Genomic DNA, 7,121 nt, shown 5'->3' with positions numbered 1-7,121 from the left:
TGAGAATGCATCAGGCATGCTTTTTACAGATTATTTCATTTGATCCTGTCAAGTAGTTGTCCTCATTTAATAGTCAATGAAACTGAGGCAAGCAGTGGTTAACTGAGTTGCTCAAAGTGAAATAGCTAGTAAGTATCTGTGGCCAGATTTGAACTCTGATCTTCTTGACTCCAGATCCAGCTGCCTCTAACACTGAGAATAACTTAAAGAAGCCTACTTAGTCCAATTAAGACAACTTTAGAAAAGAAAAGGGAAAAAGTGATTTTTATTACCCATCCAAAAAAATTATAGGGATCAGCAAGCAGAACATTTCACAGTCCTTTTGACCCAAGTGCTTGAAAAGGTTGAATTAGGAGTAGTCCTGATGTGATTTTTCTTTGACCTCAAAAGTTCCTGTCATTACTCCCTGCCCCACCCCACCAAACCTCTGGTATCCTGAAGTGAAGTTATATATTCCACTTTAATTATGCTTAGAGACTTAATTCCCGAGAAAAGTGTGCCTGGCTTCCCTGTTCTAGAAAACATAATCCTTTTCATATGTGACTATTTTGAAGTTGTACTGAACATCCTTGGCGTTCGTTTTTAATATGAATGAAAACAATGAGAAGAGGAAGTGTGGAGGCTTGGAATCTTAGCTGATGCTCCAGAGGTCATTTGGGAATTGTATGGTTCCACTCAGACTCTTGGTAGCAGGAAGTATATTAGAAAGGAATAAACTTTCCCGTTTTCTTAAATTTCATTGATTCTAAGTGTTAAAGATTTGGGGTTTTTAATATTTATGCTTTCTTTTCTTTCTCAAAAACTAATTTAAAGAAATTATTGTTGTGATAAATTTCCATAAAAATTTAGTGTTCTTTGGGGGCATTTTTAGAATAGTATTACATAAAAGTCTAAGCCTTATATAGTCTTCCGTGTGTCTACTAATATACATATTTAAAGGAAACAAATACTAATTATGATTTGTGAGTATTTAGCCATATTGTCACAGAACATCCCGTTTTATAAGCAGCAATATGCATAATATCGATTTACAGTTTCATGTACAATTCTGCCCTGTTACACATTGTATATGGAAATGCTCATTTTATTTGGCATTTATTAAGGTCAGAATTGAAAGAAAATAAAACAGAAAAAAATAGCCCAACATTCACTTTAGGTTGGCTAGGTTTTTATCTCTTCCCCAGAGAAAGGGGAACCACTTTAACTTGCCAGATTGCATATAATTAGGCAGTCAGTGGCATTGCTTAGACTGAAACTCAGAACTAAGTCCTGAAATTAGGTTGGTTCTCATGTCTCTCCAATTACCCCTGTATAATTTATGTTGCACCCAATATGCAAAAAGGCATAAAACTGCTCTCTGAACTTCAGTCCTAAATTATTTTGTGGGAGGTTATTATTGGAAATACAGAAGAAAGTCTTTGTTTTCAAGCCAGCATTGATGCTGACCGGAGATATTATTCTTTTCCTGTTATCCTGAGTAGAGTTGACAATCAGATGCTAAGTTCTGCATCTCCCAGACCTTTCAAAGCAGAACCCAGGAATCAACCAGAAAGTCACTGTGACTTGAATGAAGTCACAGGTTACTTAAATTCCAGTTTGCTTCTGCTTATTCATGGTGTAGTCAGGCAGGAAGCTGCTAACTAAGTACTAAATCATCCCTCTAAGAGTAGAATTTCTTTTCTAAATTTAAACCTGATCTTCCTGATTCCCAACAGCCCCCCTCTCCTATTTACCCTATGCTTTGGTTCAGTGAAGATTTTTGATCTTGTCACTCTTTAGAGTCTATATTTCTGTCTTTGAAAATTAGCTGTCCAAATACATTACCTCTGCCAGTTTGTAAGTCTACTACTATACCATATCATCACTATACCTTCCTCAGTTGAGCACTTAGATTAGCAAAACATAGGCTGTTATTTTCTGGGAGTTTAAAATCTAGTTTGAAGAGGCAGGACATAACATTTTAAAAAAACCTGACAATTATTTAACACTTTAAAGTTTGCAAAGCACTTTACATACGAGGAAGCGTTAGATTTTATTTTCTCCATTTTACAGATGCAGAAAACTGGGCTTGGACAGGGGAAGTGATTTCCTTGTGGTCACAGACCTGGTAGTGAGAAAGTCTATGTGCTATTGTAGTGGCACGCAGTAGTTGGTTAATGGATTTCTGCTTCATCTGCATCTACCTCCTTACACCCTCTCCCCTTTTTTTCCTTTCTGGAAATTGTCTTTGGAGGAGGTAGATTTTTGTATTTGAATATAAAAGCTTCATTGGCATTTGGATAATTGGTGGTAGCTATCCAACGATCAGTTGTGTCCTCCCAAATGTGTGTGTGTGTGTGTGTGTGTGTATGTGCATGCATCTAGGATTTTTTTTTTCATTTTCTATTTGTGGTTATAATAGTGAGAATGACCTTAACAGTGAGCATTTCTGGATGATTAATAACCATTTGGAGGTTAATGACCTGAATCTGTTTCTCCAACCATCAGCTTCTCTTAGATGGTCATTAATTCACAGGAAATATTAGACCCCTTGCCTAGTTTCTTAAGTATTTGTTCTTTTATACACCCCTCCTCCTCCAGTACTAAAAAAATATTTTGGTATATGGGATGATTTTCCCCTAAGGTTCTGGTATCTTATATAGATTTGAACATACCTTTACTGTTCTGGTTGGAACACATCACGCATACCAGTTGCTAATGGGCTTATTAACTGATGAACACTTTGTAAACTGCAAATGCAAGAATACTATTAGATTTTTAAAATCACCCTAAAAGTCACTGCTTATGGGAGAATTCATTGTCATTCTTAAATTGTCACATTGTGGCTATGAGTCTCATTCTATTTTGTTAAATAGCGTATTTGTATGAAATATGGCATCTTGTAATGTGAAATTATTTGACAGAAACAATATAATGTAAAGTAATTGAATGTCAAAGATTAATTCCTTACCACTTACAAATTGAATAGTTCTCATTTCAAAAAAAAACTAATCTAAAAATCCATCCGGCATTAGTTGTAGTCAAAACTTGAACTGAAATTGCTCCTTTATTTGGAAGTCTTCAGGTGCAGCAACTAAAAATAATCTAATAATAAGCAGTACCAGTTTGGGAGTGTCCTTCTCCTCTCCCCGAAGTACACAAGGTACTTAACAATATACCATTGGTGGGAGTCATTAGAGTTCACAAAGAAGGTCAAGGTTCAAATCTAACCCTTCCAGACAGAAGGGATCTCTCTCCCTTAGGAATTCCCTTTAGCACTTTGTTTAATTAATTTTCAATGTTACTTTGCTATAGGGTTTAGGCTACTTTTAACAGACATCTGTGTGTAGTAGATTTGTAAATATGTTTTTGTCATACTATGCCAGAAGCTCTTTGAAAAAGAAAAAGACTTTTCTACATCCTGTTTCCCTCAAGTACTTAAGAAAATGCCTTCCATGTTGTAGGTACTCAGTAAATATTTGTTGAATGGATTAATGAAATACAAGTCCCCAGTTTACTCAAGGTCAAGATAAAGAAATCCAAGAGGAAGGAACAAGCCAGGGACCACTGTCTGGGATATAGATATAGAACTATTACTTGGTATCAGTAGACCATAACTAACAACCTTATGTATTTAAAAAGAAAAAAAGGTGCGTGTGAGTGTATGCTGGCATATAAGCACATGTGTATATATGTATGTGTACACATACAGATATGTGTGTACACATACATATATACACATGTATGTATAGATGTGTGTATGTGTGTATGCACGTGTATATATTGTGTATATAAAAATAAGTTTCATGAAACAACAGACATACTGATGACCTAAAAATATGAAGAGGCACCTTCAGGGGACTGTTTCAGCCTGAATCCAGAATTGTAATCTGTGTCTGAGAGGTGCTCATTTTTAGTCTAAAAAAAGCAGTTTACTCATGCAAAAATGGGCGGCAGCTCATTGTACCTGTACTTTACCCACTTAACAGGAGGCAAGGATTCTGATTACACAGACCCAACCCTTTAGAAAGTTGACACTTTATAGACAGCGAGCATGGAGTTATCATCTTAGTTGCTGCAGTTATGTCAACTCTTTATGACCCCATTTTCAGTTTTCTTTGGGAGAGATACTGGATACCATTTTCTTTTCCAGCTCTTTTTACAGATGAGGAAACTGAGGCAAACAAGATTAAGTGACTTGCCCAAGGTCATACAGCTGTTATGTGTATGAGGCCTGATTTGAACTAAGGAGTCTTCTGACTCCAGACCTGGCAAACTATCCACCATGCCACCTAGTTGCCCTTTCTTCTATTAGACAAGAATAAAACAACAAACTCTTGTCAAAATAATGGATACTCAGATTAAAGTAATAATAATAAAAATAATATGAATATTTGGTGCCTGGCACAGAGTAGGCGCTTATTCCCTTCCCCTGATGTCATTTGCAACAAAAATTCAGATGTCACTTCTTTTAAGCACTTTTCCTTTCAATAACCCTGTAAGATAGGAAGTACGACTATTACTGCCTTCATTTTACAAATTAGGACACTAAAGTTCTAGGAAGTTAGGTGAATTGATCATCATTACCTATTACATCATTCAAAAGTGTCTGGAATAGGACTGAATGATGGGCCCAGCACTCTAAGCACTAATTCACCTTAGCTTTCACTCTTTCTAAAATGTTGGTGGCAGTCTACTCTTTGGCTCATCAGTGCTTAGCACAGTGCCTGGCACACAGTAGGCATTAATAAATGCTTACTGATTGATTGACTGACATCACGCTTCACAATCAAGTAAAAAGCACATTCAGCGTGTACCAGGTTGAAGATCAGCGAGTACTAGTAGTATATGAACTCTCCCACTTTGGAAATGCCCCCAGAATTCCAGTAGGAAGGAAAGAAGTGGTAACAGGACCAAGTTTCAGAGTTAACTTTGAACTTCCTGACTTTGTTAGTTTAGGACATCCCCATAGTGTCATTTAAACATCATTTTTTGATGTATGAGCAAACTTTCACTTGGAATTTCCTTTTTGAAGTCTACTGAGAATTTAAATCAGAACCATATGATTCTTTCTTATCTAGATTATTTTAAAAAAGAGCATTAGAAATGTCAAATCAAAAGCACTTTGAAAAAAGATTCATTAGGATGCATGGTCTGTTGACAATCCATATTTAGAATGAGCTTTCAGAAGAGCTGGATATGTTGTTTTTATTAGGCCTATAATTATGAAAACTTGAATTGGTAAATTAAAGAGAAGTTTTTTTAAAGTGTCATAAATACTAGTGCCTTTAATTGAACAGTCCTGTCATTTTTCATATACCATTGAGCTCAACGAAAAACTAGTGCTTTCACTGTTTTATATCTTTAAATTGGTAGTATGTAGCTTTGGCAGCCTACTATATTAAGTATCATTCAATTCATTAACACTTTTTATCACCTACTAGGCAATCTAGTGGTTTAATGGATAGAGAGTTAGACCTAGAGTTCCTAAGACCTAAATTCAAAATCCTGATTCCTGCACTTCCTAACTGTTTGACCCTGGGCAACTCACTTAACCTCCCTTAGCCTCAAGTTCCTCATCTGTAGAATGGGGATTATAATAATACTGTCTTTCTATAGTTGTGGATCAAAGGAAATAGTGTAGGTAAAGTATTTTGCAAGCCCCAAAGCAGTATATAAATACTAGCAACTATCATTATTACTACATGTTAGGCACTGTGAACTATAAGAATGAAAAACACAAAGTCCTTGCTCTTAAGCTTCCAATTATTCAGGAAGGGACTGTGTATTTATTAAGCATCTATTATGTTTCAAGCACTAAGCCCTTTGCAGACACCTCATTTGATGCTCACAACAACCCTTGAGTGGGATCCTTTTATTACCCTCATTCTTAGGCTGGATTCAAACTTGGATTTTCTTCACTCCAAGCCCAATATTCTATCCACTACATCATCCCGCTGCCTCGATATTATTAGGATGCTAAGCTAAATAAGTGATAAAAGGGTAAAGGAGAATTCCAAACAAAATAATTTCTGTGCTATTGGAGGGGGAGTCTCCTGAGTGCTTTATGAAAATTTGAGGAGGAAAAGAAGGCTTCATGGAGATGATGATACCCTGAATTGAACATGGAAGGCAAAGAAAGCTCTCAGTTGGCCAAGATGACAAAAGAGTAAGGATATTGCTCCTTCAAAATTCATAAAAATGGGAGAATATATAGGACAAAATTGGAAATAGCTAGTCATCTAGTTTGGTCAGAACATGGGCTGTTTAGAAAGTAAGAACATGTAATAAAACTGGAATGGTAGGTTGGAGCCCAATTTAGAAACATACATTTTTTTCCTGTAGGTAATAGGGAACCACTGAAAGTTTTTATGCAGAGAGTGTGTAAAGCAGACCTGATCAGGAAGATTGTTTTATTTTATCAATTATGTGAATGATGGATTGGAAGTGGGGAGATCAATTAAGTTGTTAAGGTAATCTAGGTGACAGGTGAAGAGGGTCTAAACCAGTGTATTGACAACATGCTCAGAGAAAAGAGGATGGATTTTGATCCAGCCAAAAAATATTGCTACTCAGTTATTTATTGAAGGTCTATTTATTGAAGGACAGAGGTTGGAAGTCTTATATTCACCCTGCTAGTTATGTATTCCACTTAATAACAGAAGGTAATGCAGGAGCACCTCTCCTCTAAAAGGTCCCCCTTGTAGGTGTTAAAGTTTGTCTCCTTAAATTCTGGTTCCTTCTCCACTTGGTGCATTTCAATGACATCACACCAGCCTAGTATATTGGAGTCAATAACAAAAGCATGGATAACAGTTCTTTATACGTAGAGAAGATAAATGAATAAAATATATTAAAACAATGACCATGTGGGCTAGATATAACCCTCCAAATAAGGTAATCCCTAAACAGTCCCATCATTATGCACCAAACCCTTAACACAGTCACTGTCATTTGTTTCCACCAACAGTTGGCAAGCATGCCCAGAACTATTCCACTCATGCTCTTTTAGATGGTGGTCAATGTCCAGTGAGTTAAGGTAACTTAGGTGCTGGAGTACTTAATCTTTCAGGTCCTCAGTTTCCTCATCTGTAAAATAAGGAGCTTGGACCAACTGATTGTTCTTTAACAGCTCTTAATGT

The 7,121-nt window shown here is 36.3% G+C and overlaps 1 protein-coding gene across 19 annotated transcripts in view; it reads left to right on the top strand.

The window, feature by feature from the left end:
• STARD13 (StAR related lipid transfer domain containing 13) overlaps nt 1–7,121 on the top strand; it is a 750,665-nt gene that overhangs the window by 652,208 nt on the left and 91,336 nt on the right. The window lies entirely within an intron of this gene.

This window comes from Notamacropus eugenii, chromosome 5 (genome assembly GCF_028372415.1).
Source record: "Notamacropus eugenii isolate mMacEug1 chromosome 5, mMacEug1.pri_v2, whole genome shotgun sequence".
NCBI classification, from domain to species: domain Eukaryota; kingdom Metazoa; phylum Chordata; class Mammalia; order Diprotodontia; family Macropodidae; genus Notamacropus; species Notamacropus eugenii.
The sequence above is the reverse complement of the archived record's forward strand: the minus strand, read 5'-3'. Positions and strand labels throughout refer to the sequence as shown.